Here is a 22,705-nt window from a genome sequence, read left to right on the forward strand (position 1 = left end):
AGGACTTGGATAGGAACAGGACTTGGTATAATCACAGTGTTATGGAAAAGTGGTTAAAACGTTTCCCGAGTGCCTCCTTCAGGGCAGCTCAAAAGGGTTCTCGGGGGCTTCCCCGGTGGCGCAGTGGTTGAGAGTCCGCCTGCCGATGCAGGGTACATGTGTTCGTGCCCCGGTCCGGGAGGATCCCACATGCCGCGGAGCGGCTGGGCCCGTGAGCCATGGCCGCTGAGCCTGCGCGTCCCGAGCCTGTGCTCCGCAACGGGAGAGGCCACGACAGTGAAAGGCCCGCGTACCAAACAAAAAAAAAAGAAAAAGAAAAAAGGGTTCTCGGAGGAGAAACTGCTGCTGCGTTCACACTCTGCCGTTAAGGGCTTGCCCAAAAGTGACCCACCGAGATGCTGAAACCAGGCCGCGGGCTTCCCCTGCGGCGGGCGCCGGGGCGTCCGGTTGCCAGGGAGACGCCGCGGCGGTGGCGCACGGGAGTCGCTGCGCTGGGGGCGCTTCCTGCGCACTGCGTCGTGCGCTGGAGTCGGGCTGAAGGGGCTGCTCGAGACTGTCGCCGTCGCCTTGTCCTCGCCGTAAGTGCGGCGGCCGGCGGGCGGGGTCCGGCTGTGAGGAGGGTCGGCTCCGGGGGTGATGGAGAGAGAAGTGGAGTCTGGATGGAGGCTTCCAGAGAAGGGAAAGTTCCCTGAGAGAAGGGGAGCGGGGCAGCCTTGCAGTTCGGCGGCCTCTGGAGGGACAGGCGGGGAGGGGGGGGGGGGGGGTAGAGGTGACAGTGACTCCCGCGGGCCGCACGACCCACCCGATGCGGGCCCCTGGGGAGCGGAGCGGCTGCGCTTTGGGAGACCCCTGGTGTGGCCGAGAAGCTGCACTGTCATTAAATGTAGAGTCAAGACTAGTTTAGAGGCCTGGAAATCAAGTGGCTTATGCCAGACGTCCAGATCCGTTATGTGTTCACATGAAATGTGAGGCTTTTAAACAAAATTAGTTTCTTGGATTATGTAAATTATATGGGCTTTGATTTTCTGGGGATGCTTTTAGTTAATCCTATTGTACTATCACTAGGACAAGTTTATAAACACGTGTGTGTACTTTTGAAGTTCTGCGATTCAGTATTGTGTTTATAAAACAGATGCAGAATGGTTTTATAGCCCACTTTCCTGGTCAATTTTATTAAATATAATTGCATGTTTGGTTGTGCTGGAAACAATAATAACAACATAGCAGACTGACTTGTAGCCTGTAGAATCTGTAACTGGTCTGGCCTGGTCTTGAAAAGGTCTCCTTACCGCCCCCCCTCATTCCTAACGCCACTATTTACACAAGTTTCCTCTAAACTTTTAGATTAGGAAATTAATGTGTTTTTTCACCCCATTTCCTCTCCGTTTCTTAATTTTGTTTTTTTTCTCTCAGCGTGTTCTTTAAAGGCTGGCTAGAGCCCTCATGACCCGCTTTTGTGATACAATTGTGGAAAATAATCTGCCTTCAAGTGTTTTCTCGGTTTCTATGTGCATCCTTTTGCAAATCCTCAAGACTAAGGAAGTTAAATAGAAAATTTTCAAAGAATTTAATAATCCACTCAATTATCTATTTTATCTATCTTCCTATATTCACCAATCGGCCCAAGTCTATACCTGCTTTTGCCTTTGTACACAGAACTTCGTTAACTTAATACTCAAATATTTGGTAACTTCTGAAGTCAGGAAGCCCTGCAGCCAAGAGGTACATAGGTTCAGACTGAAGGTGACTAATGATTAGGAAAAATATTTTCTTTTTTTTTTTTTTTAACATTTTCATCTATTCCCTGCAAGTAGCTATCTCACTGTTTCATCTTGATTTCCTGACCAGGTACTACTTTAACAATCAAAATGTATTACTGCCTTTGCTTAAAGAAGAAAGACATATTTAGTGGAAAGCTTAGAGAATAAAATTATGGTAGGATTACAACAGACAGGTTGAGCACCTACTATGTGCCAGACAGTGGGCAAACAAGGCACATCAGGTGTAATAAATAATGTGTAAAAAAGGAGTCGGGGAACTTAACTCAGTATGTGTGGAGAGAAAGAGCTTGCCTTTGGGGATTGGGGAGGGCTAAGCAGAAAAAACACTTGACTTGAACTGCAAAAGATCAAGAGGATTTTGAGGTCAAACCTTCCAAGCAGCAGTTGGTGTACGTAGAGACTTAGAGACTTGAAAGTGTTTGGGGAAGAATCTGAGAAGCACTGAGGGAAAGGTCCATTGGGACCAGGGTGGAAAGGACTGTAAATATCATACTACAGTTTGAACTTTATTCTGTGGCAGTAGAGGCCATAGCCATTTTTGAGGAAGGACGATTATACTGATGACTGAGAAAGATGTTTTTGTTTTAATTGAAATATGCTGAAAAAAAAGTGATTTGAGGGGTCTCCCTGGTGGCGCAGTGGTTGAGAGTCCGCCTGCCGATGCAGGGGACATGGGTTCGTGCCCCGGTCCGGGAAGATCCCACATGCCGCAGAGCGGCTGGGCCCGTGAGCCATGGCCGCTGAGCCTGCGCGTCCGGAGCCTGTGCTCCGCAACGGGAGAGGCCACAACAGTGAGAGGCCCGCGTACCGCAAAAAAAAAAAAAGTGATTCGAAACTTTAGTCCCACTATAGGTTTTTAAAATAGCTCTCTTTTGATATAATAATTTCAAAACTGCAAGCATAGTACAATTAACTCCCATACATTTACATTCATTAATTGTTTACATTTTGCTCGTTTCCTTTCTATCTCTCTCTGGGTATATATATATACACACATATATATGCATATTAATTTTTCTCTACTGTTTGAGGGTAAGTTGCAGACATCATGTCCCTTTATCCTTAAATAGTTCAGTGTATATTTCCTAAGAACTAGGACACTTACATAACCACAGTAAAGATTACCAAAATCAGGAAATTTGATATCTGATCCACAGTCAATATTTAGGTTTTGCCAGTTATCCCAGTATGCTTCTTTATAGCTCTTTTTTTCCCCATTCCAGGATCAAACCCCAGATCCACATTACATTGCATCTTCACATCTCTTCAGTACTGTTCAGTCTGGAACAGTACTTTGACATTTGTCTTTCATTTGTTAAGAACACAGACCAGTTATTTGTAGAGTGGTCCTCGATTTGGCTTTGTCTACTGTTTCCTCATAATTATATTCAGGTTTTGCATTTTTGGCAGAAATATCACAGAGGAGATCCTGTCCTCAGTGGCTCATTTGACTCTTCTAGAAATTGCATGTAAATGGAATCACATAATATGTGTTTTTTTTGTGTGTGTGATTTTTCTCAGATAGCATTATATATATATATATTTTTTTTTTAATGTTTATCACATTATAGCATGTATCAGTACTTGGTTCCTTTCTATTATTTTTTAATTTTTATTGGAGTGTAATTGATTTACAATGTTGTGTTAGTTTCTTTGTTCCTTTCTATTGCTGAATAGTATTTCATTGAATGGACAGTCATTCATCAGTTGATGGACATTGGTTTGCTTTCAGTTTGGGGCTCTTATGAATAATGATACTATAAATATTTTGGGAATTCCCTAGCAGTTCAGTGTTTAGGACTCAGCACTTTCACTTTTGGGGCCCGGGTTCAATCCCTGGTAGAACTAAGATCCCGCAAGCCACCGGGCCAAAAAATATATATATTGATATATATTTCCAAACATGTCTTTGTGCAGAGATATTTTTTAATTTTTCCTAGATAGATACCAAACAGTAGAATTGCTGTTTACATTTAACATTTTTTTTACATCTTTATTGGAGTATAATTGCTTTACAATGGTGTGTTAGTTTCTGCTCTATAACAAAGTGAATCAGTTATACATATACATATGTTCCCATATCTCCTCCCTCTTGCGTCTCCCGCCCTCCCACCCTCCCTATCCCACCCCTCTAGGTGGTCACAGAGCACTGAGCTGATCTCCCTGTGCTATGCGGCTGCTTCCCACTAGCTATCTGTTTTACGTTTGGTAGTGTATATATGTCCATGCCACTCTCTCACTTTGTCACAGCTTACTCTTCCCCCTCCCCATATCCTCAAGTCCATTCTCTAGTAGGTCTGTGTCTTTATTCCCGTCTTACCCCTAGGTTCTTCATGACATTTTTTTTTCTTATATTCCATATATATGTGTTAGCATACGGTATTTGTCTTTCTCTTTCTGACTTACTTCACTCTGTATGACAGACTCTAGGTCCATCCACCTCACTACAAATAACGCAATTTCATTTCTTTTTATGGCTGAGTAATATTCCATTGTATATATGTGCCACATCTTCTTTATCCATTCATCCGATGATGGGCACTTAGGTTGTTTCCATCTCTGGGCTATTGTAAATAGAGCTGCAATGAACATTTTGGTACATGACTCTTTTTGAATTCTGGTTTTCTCAGGGTATATGCCCAGTAGTGGGATTGCTGGGTCATATGGTAGTTCTATTTGTAGTTTTTTAAGGAACCTCCATACTGTTCTCCATAGTGGCTGAACCAATTCACATTCCCACCAGCAGTGCAAGAGGGTTCCCTTTTCTCCACACCCTCTCCAGCATTTATTGTTTGTAGATTTTTTGATGATGGCCATTCTCACTGGTGTGAGATGATATCTCATTGTAGCTTTGATTTGCATTTCTCTAATGATTAATGATGTTGAGCGTTCTTTCATGTGTTTGTTGGCAGTCTGTATATCTTCTTCGGAGAAATGTCTATTTAGGTCTTCTGCCCATTTTTGGATTGGGTTGTTTGTTTTTTTGTTATTGAGCTGCACGAGCTACTTGTAAATTTTGGAGATTAATCCTTTGTCAGTTGCTTCATTTGCAAATATTTTCTCCCAGTCTGAGGGTTGTCTTTTGGTCTTGTTTATGGTTTCCTTTGCTGTGCAAAAGCTTTGAAGTTTCATTAGGTCCCATTTGTTTATTTTTGTTTTTATTTCCATTACTCTAGGAGGTGGGTCAGAAAGGATCTTGCTGTGATTTATGTCATAGAGTGTTCTGCCTATGTTTTCCTCTAAGAGTTTGATAGTTTCTGGCCTTACATTTAGGTCGTTAATCCATTTTGAGCTTATTTTTGTGTATGGTGTTAGGGAGTGATCTAATCTCATACTTTTACATGTACCTGTCCAGTTTTCCCAACACCACTTATTGAAGAGGCTGTCCTTTCTCCAGTGTACATTCCTGCCTCCTTTATCAAAGATAAGGTGACCATATGTGCGTGGGTTTATCTCTGGGCTTTCTATGCTGTTACATTGATCTATCTTTCTGTTTTTGTGCCAGTACCATACTGTCTTGATTACTGTAGCTTTGTAGTATGTTCTGAAGTCAGGGAGCCTGATTCCTCCAGCTCCGTTTTTTGTTCTCAAGATTGCTTTGGCTATTCGGGTTCTTTTGTGTTTCCATACAAATTGTGAAATTTTTTGTTTTAGTTCTTTGAAAAATCCCATTAGTAGTTTGATAGGGATTGATTTGAATCTGTAGATTGCTTCAAATAGTACAGTCATTTTCACAATGTTGATTCTTCCAATCCAAGAACGTGGTATATCTCTCCATCTATTTGTATCATCTTTAATTTCTTTCATCAGTGTCTTATAATTTTCTGCATACAGGTCTTTTGTTTCCTTAGGTAGGTTTCTTCCTAGATATTTTATTCTTTTTGTTGCAGTGGTAAATGGGAGTGTTTTCTTGATTTCACTTTCAGATTTTTCATCATTAGTGTATAGGAATGCCAGAGATTTCTGTGCATTAATTTTGTATCCTGCTACTTTACCAAATTCATTGATTAGCTCTAGTAATTTTCTGTAGCATCTTTAGGATTCTCTATGTATAGTATCATGTCATCTGCAAACAGTGACAGCTTTACTTCTTCTTTTCCGATTTGGATTCCTTTTACTTCCTTTTCTTCTCTGATTGCTGTGGCTAAAACTTCCAAAACTATATTGAATAAGAGTGGTGAGAGTGGGCAGCCTTGTCTTGTTCCTGATCTTAGTGGAAATACTTTCAGTTTTTCACTGTTGAGGACGATGTTGGCTGTGGGTTTGTCATATATGGCCTTTATTATGTTGAGGAAAGTTCCCTCTATGCCTACTTTCTGCAGGGTTTTTATCATCAATGGGTGTTGAATTTTGTCAAAAGCTTTCTCTGCATCTATTGAGATGATCATATGGTTTTTATCCTTCAGTTTGTTAATGTGGTGTATCACGTTGATGGATTTGCGTATATTGAAGAATCCTTGCATTCCTGGAATAAACCCCACTTGATCATGGTGTATGATCCTTTTAATGTGCTGTTGGATTCTGTTTGCTAGTATTTTGTTGAGGATTTTTGCATCTGTGTTCATCAGTGATCTTGGCCTGTAGTTTTCTTTCTTTGTGACATCCTTGTCTGGTTTTGGTATCAGGGTGATGGTGGCCTCGTACAATGAGTTTGGGAGTGTTCCTCCTTCTGCTATATTTTGGAAGAGTTTGAGAAGGATAGGTGTTAGCTCTTCTCTAAATATTTGATAGAATTCGCCTGTGAAGCCATCTGGTCCTGGGCTTTTGTTTGTTGGAAGATTTTTAATCACAGTTTCAATTTCAGTGCTTGTGTTTGGTCTGTTCATATTTTCTATTTCTTCCTTATTCAGTCTTGGCAAGTTGTGCATTTCTAAGAATTTGTCTCTTTCTTCCAGGTTGTCCATTTTATTGGCATAGAGTTGCTTGTAGTAATCTCTCGTGATCTTTTGTATTTCTGCAGTGTCAGTTGTTACTTCTCCTTTTTCTTTTGTAATTCTACTTATGTGAGTCTTCTTCCTTTTTTTCTTGATGAGTCTGGCTAATGGTTTATCAATTTTGTTTATCTTCTCAAAGAATCAGCTTTTAGTTTTATTGATCTTTGCTATCGTTTCCTTCATTTCTTTTTTCATTTATTTCTGATCTTATCTTTATGATTTCTTTCCTTCTGCTAACTTTGGGGGTTTTTTGTTCTTCTTTCTCTAATTGCTTTAGGTGCAAGATTAGGTTGTTTATTCGAGATGTTTCCTGTTTCTTAAGGTAGGATTGTATTACTATAAACTTCCCTCTTAGAACTGCTTTTGCTGCATCCCATAGGTTTTGGGTCGTCGTGTCTCCATTGTCATTTGTTTCTGGGTATTTTTTCATTTCCACTTTGATTTCTTCAGTGATAACTTCATTATTAAGTAGTGTATTGTTTAGCCTCCATGTGTTTGTATTTTTTGCAGATCTTTTCCTGTAATTGATATCTAGTCTCATAGCATTGTGGTCAGAAAAGATACCTGATACAATTTCAATTTTCAAAAATTTACCAAGGCTTGATTTGTGACCCAAGATATGATCTATACTGGAGAATGTTCCATGAGCACTTGAGGAAAATGTGTATTCTGTTGTTTTTGGATGGAATGTCCTATAAATATCAACTAAGTGCATCTTGTTTAATGTATCATTTAAAGCTTGTGTTTCCTTATTTATTTTCATTTTGGCTGATCTGTCCATTGGTGAAAGTGGGGTGTTAAAGTCCCCTACTATGAATGTGTTACTGTCGATTTCCCCTTTTATGGCTGTTAGTATTTGCCTTATGTATTGAGGTGCTCCTATGTTGGGTGCATAAATATTTACAATTGTTATATCTTCTTCTTGGATCGATCCCTTGATCATTATGTAGTGTCCTTCTTTGTCTCTTCTAATAGTCTTTATTTTAAAGTCTATTTTGTCTGATATGAGAATTGCTACTCCAGCTTTCTTTTGGTTTCCATTTGCATGGAATATCTTTTTCCATCCCCTTACTTTCAGTCTGTATATGTCTCTAGGTCTGAAGTGGGTCTCGTGTAGACAGCATATATATGGGTCTTCTTTTTGTATCGATTCAGCGAGTCTGTGTCTTTTGGTTGGAGCATTTAATCCATTCACGTTTAAGGTAATTATTGATGTGTATGTTCCTGTGACCATTTTCTTAATTGTTTTGGGTTTGTTATTGTAGGTCTTTTCCTTCTCTTGTGTTTCTTGCCTAGAGAAGTTCCTTTAGCATTTGTTGTAAAGTTGGTTTGGTGGTGCTGAACTCTCTCAGCTTTTGCTTGTCTGTAAAGGTTTTAATTTCTCCATCAAATCTGAATGAGATCCTTGCTGGGTAGAGTAATCTTGGTTGTAGGTTTTTCTCCTTCATCACTTTAAATATGTCCTGCCAGTCCCTTCTGGCTTGCAGAGTTTCTGCTGAAAGATCAGCTGTTAACCTTATGGAGATTCCCTTGTGTGGTGTTTGTTGTTTTTCCCTTGCTGCTTTTAATATGTTTTCTTTGTATTTAATTTTTGACAGTTTGATTAATATGTGTCTTGGCGTGTTTCTCCTTGGATTTATCCTGTATGGGACTCTCTGTGCTTCCTGGACTTGATTAACTATTTCCTTTCCCATATTAGGGAAGTTTTCGACTATAATCTCTTCAAATATTTTCTCAGTCCCTTTCTTTTTCTCTTCTTCTTCTGGAACCCCTATAATTCGAATGTTGGTGTGTTTAATGTTGTCCCAGAGGTCTCTGAGACTGTCCTCAGTTCTTTTGATTCTTTTTTCTTTATTTTGCTCTGCAGTAGTTATTTCCACTATTTTATCTTCCAGGTCACTTATCCATTCTTCTGCCTCAGTTATTCTGCTATTGATCCCATCTAGAGTATTTTTAATTTCATTTATTGTGTTGTTCATCCTTGCTTGTTTCATCTTTAGTTCTTCTAGGTCTTTGTTAAATGTTTCTTGCATTTTCTCTATTCTATTTCCAAGATTTTGGATCATCTTTACTATCACTATTCTGAATTCTTTTTCAGGTAGACTGCCTATTTCCTCTTCATTTGTTGGGTCTGGTGGGTTTTTATCTTGCTCCTTCATCTGTGTGTTTTTCTGTCTTCTCATTTTGGTTATCTTACTGTGTTTGGGGTCTCCTTTTTGCAGGCTGCAAGTTCATAGTTCCTGTTGTTTTTGGTGTCTGTCCCCAGTGGCTAAAGTTGGTTCAGTGGGTTGTGTAGGCTTCCTGGTGGAGGGGACTAGTGCCTGTGTTCTGGTGGATGAGGCTGGATCTTGTCTTTCTGGTGGGCAGGTCCACGTCTGGTGGTGTGTTTTGGGGTGTCTGTGACCTTACTATAATTTTAGGCAGGCTCTCTGCTAATGGGTGGGGTTGTGTTCCAGTCTTGCTAGTTGTTTGGCATAGGGTGTCCAGCACTGTAGCTTGCAGGTCTTAGAGTGACGCTGGGTACTGGTGTTGAGATGGAGATCTCTGGGAGATTTTCGCCGTTTGATATTATGTGGAGCTGGGAGGTCACTTGTGGACCAGTGTCCTGAAATTGGCTCTCTCACCTTAGAGGCACAGCACTGACTCCTGGCTGCAGCACCAAGAGCCTTTCATCCACATGGCTCAGAATAAAAGGGAGAAAAAGAAGAAAGAAAGAGAAGAAAGAAAGAAAGAGAGAGAGAGAGAGAGAGAGAGAGAAAGAAAGAAAATAAAGTAAGATAAAATAAAGTTATTAGAATAAAAAATAATTATTAAGAAAAAAAAAATTTTTTAAGTAAAAAAACAAACGGACAGATAGAACCCTAGGACAAATGGTGAAAGCAAAGCTATAGAGACAAAATCACACAGAAGCATACACATACACACTCACAAAAAGAGGAAAAAGGGGAAAAATCATAAATCTTGCTCTCAAAGTCCCCCTCCTCAATTTGGGATGATTCGTTGTGTATTCAGGTATTCCACAGATGCAGGGTACATCTAGTTGATTGTTGAGCTTTAATCCGCTGCTTCTGAGGCTGCTGGGAGAAATTTCCCTTTCTCTTCTTTGTTCGCACAGCTCCCGGGGTTCAGCTTTGGATTTGGCCCCGCCTCTGCACGTAGGTCACCAGAGGGCATCTGTTCTTCGCTCAGACAAGACGGGGTTAAAGGAGCAGCTGACTTGGGGGCTCTGGCTCACTCAGGCTGGGGGGAGGGAGGGGTGCGGATGCGGGGTGAGCCTGCAGCGGCAAAGGACGGCGTGACGTTGCACCAGCCTGCGGCGCACCATGTGTTCTCCCGGGCAAGTTGTCCCTGGATCCCAGGACCCTGGCAGTGGTAGGCTGCACAGGCTCCCTGGAAGTGAGGTGTGGATAGTGACCTTTGCTCGCACACAGGCTTCTTGGTGGCGGCAGCAGCAGCCTTAGTGTCTCATTCCCGTCTCTGGGGTCCGCGCTGTTAGCCGCGGTTCGCGCCCGTCTCTGGAGCTCCTTTAAGCAGCGCTCTTAATCCCCTCTCCTCGCGCACCAGGAAACAAAGAGGCAAAAAAAACTCTCTTGCCTCTTCGGCAGATCCAGACTTTTCCCCGGACTCCCTCCCGGCTAGCCGTGGTGCACTAACCCCCTGCAGGCTGTGTTCACGCCACCAACCCGAGTCCTCTCCCTGCACTCCAACTGAAGCCTGAGCCTCAGCTCCCAGCCCCGCCCACTCCGGCGGGTGAGCAGACAAGCCTCTCGGGCTGGTGAGTGCCGGTCAGCACTGATCCTCTGTGCGGGAATCTCTCCGCTTTGTCCTCTGCACCCCTGTTGCTGTGCTCTCCTCTGTGGCTCTGAAGCTTCCCCGCTCCGCCACCCGCAGTCTCCGCCCGTGAAGGGGCTTCCTAGTGTGTGGAAACCTTTCCTCCTTCACAGCTCCTTCCCACTGGTGCCGGTCCCGTCCCTATCCTTTTGTCTCTGTTTATTCTTTTTTCTTTTGCCCTACCCAGGTACGTGGGGCGTTTCTTGCCTTTTGGGAGGTCTGAGGTCTTCTGCCAGCGTTCAGTAGGTGTTCTATAGGAGCAGTTCCATGTGTAGATGTATTTCTGGTGTATCTGTGGGGAGGAAGGTGATCTCCGCGTCTTACTCTTCCACCATCTTCCCCCTCTCCTACATTTAACTTTTAAGACATTGCCAAATTGTTTTGCAACGGGACTGGGCCATTTTACATTCCCACCATTAATATAAGAGTCCCAATTCGTACATATCCTTATCAATACTTGATATTGTCAGTTTTGTGGATTTTTGCCATTCTAGTAGGTATGTAGTGGTTTCTTATTGTGGTTTTACTTATTTATTTATTTACTGGCCATGCCACATGGCCTGTGGGATTTTAGTTCCCCAACCAGGGATCGAAACTGCACCCCCTGCAGTGGAAGCGCAGAGTCTTAAGCACTGGACCGCCAGGGAAGTCTCCATTACTGTAGTTTTAATTTATATTTTCCTTGGCTAATAGTATCCTTTCATGTGCTTGTTAGACGTTTGTGCATCTTCTTTGCTGAAATGTTTATTCAAATCTTTTGCCCATTTTTAAATTGGATTGTTTGACTTCCTACTGAGTTGTATGAGTGCTTTATGTATTCTGGATACAAATCTTTTATCAGATATATGATTTGCTAATATGTTTTATTCCATCTGTGGCTTGTCTTCTTTCTCTTAATGGAATTTTTTTGTTTGTTTGAAAAGCAAAAGATTTTAATTTTGATGAATTCTGCTTTATCAGTTTTTTCCTTTATGGATCATGCTTTTGTTGTCATATCTTAGATAATTTTGCTTAATGAGATTACAAAGATTTTTTCCCATGTTTTTTCCTAGAAGTTGTATAGTTTTAGCTCTTACATTTTGGTCTGTGATCCATTTTGAGTTAATTTTGGTATATTGTGTGAAGTAGCTATCTAAGATTTTGGGTTTTATTTTTGTTTTGTTTTGATTATCCCAATTGTCCTAACATATTTTGATGAAAAAAAATATTCTTTCTTCATTGAACTGCCTTGGCATCTTTGTCAAAATCAATTGATCATTGATCAAAGGGTTTATTTCTTGACTCTGTTTTGTTCCATTGATGTATATGTCTATCCTTAAGCCAATACCATACTCTTGATTTACCATAACTTTATAATAAATTCATTTCGGTGGCTTCTCTAGTTGCGGAGCATATGCTCTAGGCACGCAGGCTTCAGTAGCTGTGGCACGCAGGCTTGGTAGTTGTGGCACACGGGCTTAGTTTCTCTGCGGCATGTGGGATCTTCCCGGACCAGGGATCGAACTCATGTCCCCTGCATTGGCAGGTGGATTCTTAACCACTGCACCACCAAGGAAGTCCCTATAATAAAATTTGAAGTCAGGTAATGTAAGTCTTCCAAGTTTGTTCTTATCCCAAGTTGTTTTGGCTCTTCTGTGTCCCATGTATTTTCATATAAATCTTAGATTAATCTTGTCGATTTTTACCCAAAAAGAAGCCTATTTTTTATATAGGGATTGAACTTACTCTATAGATGAATTTATGGAGAACTGACGCCTTATTGAGTTTTCCAATCCATGACCATGGCATTTCTCTCCTTTTATTTAGATCTAATGCAATTACTCTCAGCGAGGTTTTAATTTTCAGTGGACAGGTCTTGTACTTCACTTGTTAAATTTATCTGTAAATATTTTATTCTTTTGATGTTATTGTGAGTGGAATTGTTTTTTTAATTTTATTTTCAAATTGTTTGTTGCCAGTATAAAAATGTAATTTTTTATTGTATACTGATATTATATCCTACTACATTGCAAATTGGTTCATTAGTTATAGTAGCTTTTGGTAGATTCAGTAGGATTTTTTATATACAGTAGCGTGCCATTTCCAAATAATGGCAGTTTTTCTTTCCATTTCCAATCTATGTACTTTTAATTTCTTTTACTTGACTTACTGCACTGGTGAGAACTTTCAAAACTATGTTAAATAGAATTGGTGAAAGCTGACATCTTATTCCTCAGTCTTAGGGGGAAAGCATTCAGTTTTTCACCATTAAGCATGATGTTAACTGTAGGTTTTTCACAGATGCCTTGTAGGAAGTTCCCTTCTCTTACAGTTTGTTGAGATTTTTATTGTGAATTGTTGTTGGATTTTTGTCATATCTACTGAGATGATCATGTCCTTTGTCTTTTATTCTATTAATATGGTGTTTTACATTATTGATTTTCAGATATTAACCATTCTTACATTCCTGAGATAAATCCCTCATAGTCATGGCATATATCCATGTTATATGTTTCTACTAATTATTTTGTTGAGGATTCTTGTGTCTATGAGAATAATGATCTGTAGTTTTCTTGTGATTTCTTTTTCTGACTTTGTGTCAGGGTAATATTGGCCTTATAGAAGCAGTTGGGAAATGGTCCCTCTTCTATTTTTTAGAACAGTTTGTGAAGGATTGGTATTAATTCTTCTTTGAATGTTTGGTAGAATTTATCTATGAGGCCATCTGAGCCTGGGATTTTCTTTGTGGGTAGATTTTTAATTACCAATTCAGTTTCTTTATTTTTTATGGGTGTAATCAGATTTTCTATTTTTCCTTGAGTTACTTTGGTATTTTGTGTCTTTTTAGGCATTTGTTCAATCAAGTTGTGTACTGTGGTTGCATAAAGTTGTTCATAATATTCTCTGTTAATCTTTTTATCTTCTGTAGGGTGGTTCTGATTTTAGTAATTTTTCTTTCTTTTTTCTTAGTCCATCTAGATAAAGGTCCATTAATTTTGTTGATCTTTTTACAGAACTAAATTTTTGTTTTATTGATTTTTTGCTATTGTTTTTCTGATGAAGAGTCAGTCAGTAAGCATATTGCTGTTCCCTTGTATGTAAATGATTCTCTCACTGTTTCTGAGATATTCTCTTTGTCTTTGGTTCTCAGCAGTTTGACTATGATGTATCTAGGTACGGATCTCTTTGTGTTTATCCTATTTGGGGATTTATTAAGTTTTTGAATCTGTAATTAATGTTTTCCATTAAATTTAAAAAGGTTTTGGCCATGATTTCTTCAAATATATTTTTCTGCCGCTTTCTTTCACTCCTCTCTTTCTGAGAATCTCATTACTATTGACTTTTATTTAAATTTTACTTATTTTATTTTTGGCTGCATTGGGTCTTCATTGCTGTGTGCGGGCTTTCTCTAGTTGCGGCATGCAGGGGCTACTCTTCGTTGCAGTGCGCAGACTTCTCATTGTTGTGGCTTCTCTTGTTGCGGAGCATGGGCTCTAGGCGTGTGGGCTTCAGTAGTTGTGACTCACAGGCTCTAGAGCACAGGCTCAGTAGTTGTGGTGCACAGGCTTAGTTGCTCCACGGCATGTAGGATCTTCCTGGACCAGGGGTCAAACCCGTGTCCCCTGCATTGGCAGGCGGATTCTTAACCATTGTGCCACCAGGGAAGTCCCTCATTACTATCGAGTTTTGTCCCACAGATCTTTGAGGCTCTGCTCATCTTCAGTCTTTTATCTCTCCTTCATATTGGTCATTTTCTGTTAATCTGTTTTCAGATTTACTGATTCTGTCTTCTGCCATCTCAAATCTGCTGTTGAATCCATCTATTGAATTTTTCATTTCCATTGTATTTTTTGACTCTAAAATTTCCATTTAGTTCTTTTTTATATGTTTCATTCTTCTGTTGAGATCACCTATTTATTGAGTCATTGTTGTCATATTTTCCTTTAATTATTTAAATCATAATTTGTGTAAATTATTTGATCATGTTTATAATAGCTACTTTTGAAGTCTTTGTCAGCAAAATCCAACACCTGGATCCCCTCAGAATTCATTTTTATTGACTCTTTTTCTGAGTATTGGTCACACTTTCCTTTTTCTTAGCATGTCTCATAATTATTTTTTATTGAAAACTAGACATTTTGGATAAATATTATACAGAAATTCTGGATTCTGATTTTTCTCCCCTGAGGATTTTTTTTTTTAAATGGGTTGATTTTTGTTTTTGCAAACTGCCTGTATTGCAGAATCTATCTCCTCCCAAGTGTATGGCTGCCAATGTTTCTGTTCAGTTTTTTATTTTTTTAGCCTGGCTTTCTAGAAGTCACCACTGTCTGCATAGCTTAGTGGTCACCAATAATTTTGGCAGTGGTGGTACTCAAACACCTCCAGCCATAAATCTTTCATCTCTTCTAATGGATCAGCGTGTGGGTTGGAGAGTGCATTCAGAATTCAGTCATCCTCAAACCTGCCCAGCTTTAACTTTTCTCAAAGCTTTCTCAGGTCTTCCCTGTGTATGCCCAGAGTTTCCCAGTTAGCCAGAGATGTGTGGAAAGTTAATCTAGCCCTTCTGTGGTTCTTTCATTTTTAGGATCTTACCATAAATTTCTGGCTATTCTACACCTCACCCCAACTAGAACCACATTTTCAGGCTTGAAAAACTGGTTTCTTTCCCATTTGATTCATACTGAGTATTTAAGCATTTCACTGACATTGTTGTCACAGGTTTTCAGCATCTGAGCCATATCAAACACATCCCCTCAGGAGAGAGGCTGCTGGCTCATGGCCAGTCCACACTGGTAATACTGCTACACTCACTGAGCCAAGGTAGAGGGGTAGATGACGGATGGCAGCAGCCTCAGGCAAGAAGCCACTGACTCCCACTGTTCTTAAGTGGGGTTCTAGCAGCTTATCATAAATAAATACTTCTCCATTTGCTATTGCTTTTGCTCGATTTCCAGATCCTTAAAATTGTTGCTTTTGTTTTTTGGAGAGTTTTGCTTGGTCTTATACGTGTGTTTTAGGAAGAAGATTTGCCAGTCTCTTTACCCCACCATAGTCAAAGTCTGACCCCTTGTGCTTTTTTGTGGGATTTTTTTTTTTTAAGTTACTTTATTTCCTATACTGAAACCAGTCTAAATTCTCAATCCCTAATTGGGCAAATTTTGGTAACCTCTATATTTCTAGGAAATTATCCGTTTCATCCAAGTTTTCAAATTCATTTGCATAGATGCCTGCAAAATAGTCTCATGATTTTTTAAAGTTCTTCTGTTTTGATGGTTATTCCCTCTTGTCATTTCTTATTTGCATATTGTTGTTGTTTCTCCTTTTTTCCTTCATTAAGTTAGTTAATGATTTGTCTATTTTAAATTTTTCAAGGAAGCAGGATTTGGGTTTATTAATTAGATCTACTGTTTTTTGTATTCTCTGCTTTATTAATTTCTGTTTCAATTTATTGTTTCCTTTCTTGTGCTTTATTTTGGTTTATTTTGTGTAGTTCCTTTTCTATATTTTTAAATTTTGAACTTAATTTGTTAATTTTTAGTCTTTTATTCTATATGTTCGTTTTGATCTCTGGTTTTTCTTCTCCTTACTGCTTTATGTCAGGGTACCTCAGCCATGTCATTATTGACATTTTGGATCAGATAATTCTGTATCATGGGGGTCTGTCCTGTGCCTTGAGGAATGTTTAGCAGCGTTCCTGGCCTCTATGTACTCATAACAATCAGAATGTCTCCAGATGCTGAAAAATTCCCCTGGAGGCCAAAACCACTAGTTGAGAACCACTACTTTAAATGTGTCTCATTGATTTTGATATGTTATATTTTCTTTATCATTTTTTAAAATTTTATTAGTTTAGTTTGTGTTTCCCTCTTTACTCAAGAGGTGTTTAATAGAAGGCTTTTTAGTTTCTAGGTAGAAGATCTTTTTTTATTTATGTTTTTAAATTTTGTTCCAATTTCTAGTTTGATATTTTATGATCAGAATGTTATTTATAATATTTCTACTTTTTGAAACTTCCTGATGCTTTCTTTGTGACCTAATGTATAATCAGTTTTTGTGACTATTCCATGTGTGCTTGAGAAGAAGGTATATTCCAGATTATCAGAATGTAGAATTCAATGTATATTTCTCCTAAAGATTTACTTTACTGGTTACACTGTTTAGGTCTTCTACATAGTTAAATATTTTTGTTCACTTGCCTTGTCTTTTACTGGGTGATGTGTTTAAGTCTCTCATTATTAATTTGTTTCTATATATTTCCTTGCATGTCCTACAGTTTCTTCTTTATAACAGTATTTGCTGTTATTGGGGGCTATTATATCTACATTGTGAATTTTTGCTCTTAGCATTAAAAACTGCCCCCTTTTGTCATATTTAATACTTTCTTAGCTTTAATTTTACTTTGTTTGACACCAGGATCACAAACTCCTTTCTTATTGTTTCCATTTGTCCTGTATACCTTTGCCTGTCTTTTTATTTTTAACTTTTCTGAATCACTTTATTTTAGGTGTGTCTCTTGCATACACCTTGCTTTGTGAGCCAAATTGAAAATCTTTCTCATTTAATAAATGACTGAAGCCCATTCATATTTATTGATACAACTTATTGTGGTCCCTATTCTGCTGTATTGTTTTATGTTATAATTATTATGTACAGAATGTTAAATTTCCTGTGTTTCTTTATGTGTTATGTTGGATTTTTATTTTTTTAATTTCTTTTAGTATTTAGGAAAGTTTGTATTTTTAAGTAGTTACCTTTAGACTAATACATTTTGTTTTTTTTTTTTTTGGCTGTGCTGTGTGGCTTGTAGGATCTTAGTTCCCCAACCAGGGATTGAACCCAGACCATAGCAGTGAAAGCGCTAAGTCCTAACCACCGGACCCCAGGGAATTCCCTAGACTAATACTTTTTTTAAAATGCTCTTAGTCCTTGTTTTCTTATTTAACCTTTTATTCTCTGGTTTGTCTTTTTTTTTTTAATGGTATTTTTTTATTCCCACTTATTCAGTTATCAGTGAACTTATTCTGTTTTCCTTTTTCTCCATTCTTCCAACATATTTTTAGTTGCATTACTTGCTACATTATCAAAACTTATAACATCTATAAGTTGTTTTCCTTATGTATTATTCTTCCACTTGTGTACCTACCTTTGTTTTAGTCTTTAATTGAATACATTAAGTGTTCACTATAAATCCTTTTGCTGAAGTTTTCCCAATCAACTCTTGGTTGGGTGAAAGTTATCCTCATAGATTTTTTAAGAAGGGCTCATGAATATAATATTCCTGGAATTCTTGCATGTTTTAAACTCTTTATCTATAACCTTGATACTTGAAGGACAGGTTGGCTGAGTTAAAATCCTTGGTTTTCACTTTATTCCCTTGAATTTCTTCAAAATGCTGCTGCATTTTCACTTTGCATTGTATGTTGCTCTTGATAAGTTTGATGTCACTCGAATTCTCTTACACTGAAGTTATTTAGTCTTTATGTCTGGAGGCTATGAGAATATTTTCTTTATCTTAATAGTTTTATTCAAACATATCTCTGAGTTGATTGTTCTGGGTCAGTTTAGCCAACTACCTGATAGGCCTTTCAATGTGTACATTCAGATCTTAGTTCCAGAAATTTTTCTTGGTTTATAGTTTCAAATATTGGTTCTGTTCCATTGTTTTGTTTTCTTTTTTAAGGAGCTCTAGTTATACCTTTGTTGTGTATTTTTTTTTGCGTGTCTTCCATTTCAACCACTTTGTCTCTAAACTCTCTTCCTTCTTTCCCCTTCCTTTTTATTCTCTTAACTGCTATTCTGCCTTTCTTTAATTCCTCATATTAATTTTTTATTTCTATTCTCCTGTTGGCATCTTGTTATTTAGTCTCTATTTCTGAGATTATTTTCCTTTCTCTTGCATTTCTTTCCTGAGTTCAATCAACTATCATTTTATCTTTTCATCAACATTTGGTCTTATTATTTGAGTTTCCAATTTATTTTATTTTATTTTATTTTATTTTATTTGCAGTACGCGGGCCTCTCACTATTGTGGCCTCTCCCGTCGCGGAGCACAGGCTCCAAACGCGCAGGCTCAGCGGCCATGGTTCATGGGCCCAGCCGCTCCGCGGCATGTGGGATCTTCCCGGACCGGGGCACGAACCTGTGTCCCCTGCATCGGCAGGCGGACTCTCAACCACTGTGCCACCAGGGAAGCCCCCAATTTATTATTAAATTTAATTTTATTTTACATATTTTGGCTACGCCGTGCAGCATGTGGGATCTTAGTTCCCCAACCAGGGATCGAACCCACGCCCTGTGCATTGGCAGCATGGCATCTTAACCACTGGACCACCAGGGAAGTCCCTGAGTTTCCAATTAAAAGTGGCTCTTCCTATCTCCAAATGATTGTTAGAGGATATTTAAATCAGATATTGTGTTAGTTTTCTTACGCTTCATGGTTAGGTTTCTTTGGAATGATTTTTTTTGGCCATGCTGTGCAGCTTGCGGGATCTCACTTCCCTGACCAGGGATTGCACCAGGGCCGCAGCAGTGAAAGCTCTGCAATCCTAACCACTGGACTGCCAAGGAAATCCCTCAACCTATTTTTTTACTCCCTTATCAATCACTATTCCAGGGAACTCCCTGGAATGATTTTTGTCAGCTGAGATATTTAATTCTCATTTCTATCCTGTTCTAATAATAGCTTTGTATGGAGATTGCTTTCCTCTGTTTTATTTCTTGGGCAGGTTTTGGCTTGCAGTAATTGACAGCCATCCTAGTTCAAGGGAACCTACTCTGTCACTGTACCAAAGTGCACTTTCTTTAATGGATAGTGCTTTTTTTTTCTTAGTGGTGAGAGGAAGATTTGCATTTCCTTCAGTTTGGGGATTCTCTTTTGTCTTGCAGGATTGCGAATTTATCCTCTTGTTTCTTTTTCCCTTCACTTCTCTAGTCTCCAACAGAGACTTATGCCTCACCCTTCCCACTTACTCTTCTCTTCCCCAGGAGTAGTGCACCCTGACTGATGCCTCGTGGATACCCTGTACTTTTAAATCACGTCCCCATAGTGAATGCTCAGATCCACCAGGACATTCTCAGTACTTTTGCACTTGTAATGTATTTTTCTCTTCTGAGGAGTGATTCTAAGTCTATCTTAGGCCCTTCTTTTTCTCTTCTCTCTTTTTTTTAAAAAAAATTTATTTTATTTTTATTTTTGGCTGCGTTGGGTCTTCGTTGCTGCGCGCGGGCTCTCTCCAGTTGCGCTGAGCAGGGGCTACTCTTTGTTATGGTGCACGGGCTTCTCATTGCAATGGCTTCTCTTTTTGAGGAGCACGGGCTCTAGGTGCACGGGCTTCAGTAGTTGTGGCATGTGGGCTCAGTAGTTACGGCTTGCGGGCTCTAGAGCACAGGTTCAGTAGCTGTGGTGCATGGGCTTAGTTTCTCTGTGGCGTGTGGGATCTTCCCAGACCGGGGCATGAACCCATGTCCCCTGCATTAGCAGGCGGATTCTTAACCACTGTGCCGCCAGGGAAGTCCTCTTCTTTCTTCTTTATAGTTTTTCCAGATCCCATCCCACTCCTGTATTTGCTCTCTGCAAGGGCTTATAATGGCAGCTCAAGAGATATCTCTTCCAGAATTGGGGGTTTACTTTTCTATTTAAGTTTGTAGATTCCTCTGTCTTCTTGTAATGTTGAAGACATTGGGTTTATGTGGTTTTATTGTTCTGGTTGACTTCTGTAGCTTTGTGAAAGGTACATGAGAGAGATTCGATTTAAGCAGCTGTCGCTGTCCTTGGCTGCCTCAAAGTTTTCACCGTACGTATCTTGACAGGCCATTTAGGTGTAATGCGGAGCAGGTTTGTGAACTTTGGGTAAAGGCAGAGGATAAGAAAGAAGGCATTTGGTTTAGAGTGTACTGATTTTGAGGTGGTTCTGTCCATTCGTGTAGAGATGTTCATCAAACAGTGAGATATTTGGTCTGGACCTCTTTTAAGAGATCAGGAATTACCGCTTCTATAAACGCAGGTGGTGTCCTAGTAAACCGGAATTAAAGCCATAAATTCCTTTGTGGAATTCCTTCCTTGTTGTAACTCCTGCCTGTGTATTTAGTTTCATCTTCCATGAACATATAAGGGCTTTAGAAAACAGATAATATTGAGATGTTACCAGATAAAGTACTATTTTCTGGTGCTCTATTTTATTGTATTCAGGAGTATGGTTGATGTGACAGAGATCTAAATATTAGCCTGAGCAATCAGTCATTATTGAACCTGTTGAAAGAAAAGGAAAATCATAGATCAGTAGATCAGATCACCTACTTGAGGAAAGAAAATAACACAAAGACTAAAACTTCATAATTAAGGTTTTGGCATATTCAAAATTTCCCTCAGTAACCATAGTACCTATCAAGTGGGTTAAATTCATAAATCTACAAAGTTTATGCCAATAAATTTCTAAGGCAAATGCCTAGTTTCTTCTGTCCTCTTCCCAGTCACCTATTACTAGGCTACAGATAGACAAATGTATGCATGCTTATATCTAAATACCTTTAAGATAATAATACCTATTTTAAACTACAGTGTAATTAATAGTTTTCAGAATATAATCTGTGATGGATTTTCCATGTGTTACTTGAGTGTGTATGCTTAAGTTTTTTTCCTTTTATAAGCGAGAATAGAATCTACAACAACAACAAAGAAATAGCATTTGTATAATAGTGCAGTAAGTAGTCCTTTACCTCTTTTCCCAGTTGTCTGTTTTTATGGTTGCAAGTGAGAGTAGATGGTTTCTTTCTCCACTGAGATAATCTGTAGGTGGAAAAGACTGAATAATAGTGAAGTAAAAAAAAAAAAAAAAAGTGTACTCATTTGAAACATGAGAATTTTATAAAGTGGTCAGCTCTTTCACTCGACATTTCATTACTCCTAATACCTGGATAAAACGGTCTTCAAATTGTGCATTCCTTTGAATTCACTGAAAGGCAGTATAGTGTACTGATTCAAATTGTGATCTCTGGAACCCGACTGCCTGGGTTCTCATTCCATGCTAGCTTCACTGTGCCTGTTTTCTCACCTGTATAATTGAATAAAAATAACACCTACTTCATGAAATATTTGTGCAGATTATTTGTAATTTGCGTAGAACAATGCTATTTAATTGCTACCTATTATTATTAGTATTAGATTATATCAACAAGATTCTGAGGTGGGATTTTTTGAGACTATTTAGAATTTGTGTATTTTTAATTGCTAGATGGATATATTTAATTATGTTGGCCTTATTTGTTATTTAGCATGTAAACCAGTTACCACAAAACTTATGAATGCAAGACAGAAAACGCAAACCTAGTATTTCCATAGAAATCACTATGGATATATATGAAAACATCCATGATGAATTAGAGGAAGCTGTCCTCATTTTTGTGCTTTATTAGTATTTTCTTTAGGATCTAAGAATTTAAGGATCCGTTCCTTCATACATATAAAAGCTAAGGGCAATAAATGATGCTCTAAAAAGATTTTGTTTTTGTTTTTAATGGCTGCTTTGTTCAACAGCCCTCTTTCTTCTGTCCACCAGGTGGCAGTAGAGCACTTTGTACCATGTCCTGTTCGCTACTCTTCCTAGTCTCTGCAGTATTGACATGGGTTAGAAGGGAAAAGATAAACACCGTACACCAGAGTATGCAGTGTTCCTTCAGCTGGGTTTTACAGCATCATATTTTAATCATCTTCTTGAAGATAATGGCAACAATAGATTGGATAAGTTTCCTGTCCATAAATTCTTTTAGTTCAACCGAAGTACACACAGACCCATTGTAAGAAACATATGTGGAATCTTTGCAGTAGCTGGAATGACTGCGTAGGACTGAACTAAATTAACAAAATAATGTCCAGAAATTTTTTTCCCCACAAGGCTTCAAAAAATGGAGGCAACAGTCGTGCTTTTCCCTCCCCGTATGAATCTTTAGTAAAAGACAAAAGAGTCGCTTATGATCCAGCGGATCCTCCTGGGGAGGCCGGGCCGGGGAGAGGGCGCGGGCGCCGAGCGGCGGGGGCAGCGGGCGGGCGCGGCGACCGGGGCTCGGGCGGGGATCCGGGCAGCGACCGAGGCGGCGGCAGCGCCCCGGGCCCGCCGCCCCTCCCCTCGGGCGGGGGGAACCGCTGCATGGGGCCGGGGGGTCGGCCCTGCTGCGCTGAGC

At 39.3% G+C, this 22,705-nt stretch overlaps 1 protein-coding gene across 1 annotated transcript in view; it reads left to right on the forward strand.

Moving 5' to 3' along the window:
• Window positions 1-291: 291 nt before the first annotated feature.
• Window positions 292-22,705, forward strand: part of CDKL4 (cyclin dependent kinase like 4) — a 53,171-nt gene continuing 30,757 nt past the window's right edge. Inside the window, exon 1 of the mRNA XM_027113324.1 lies at window positions 292-578. The gene's annotated coding sequence lies outside the window, so the exon portion shown is untranslated. The remainder of the gene's footprint in view (window positions 579-22,705) is intronic.

Source organism: Aethalodelphis obliquidens, unplaced genomic scaffold (genome assembly GCF_003676395.1).
Source record: "Aethalodelphis obliquidens isolate GAN/ISIS:26980383/991018 unplaced genomic scaffold, ASM367639v1 scaffold12, whole genome shotgun sequence".
Classification (NCBI taxonomy): domain Eukaryota; kingdom Metazoa; phylum Chordata; class Mammalia; order Artiodactyla; family Delphinidae; genus Aethalodelphis; species Aethalodelphis obliquidens.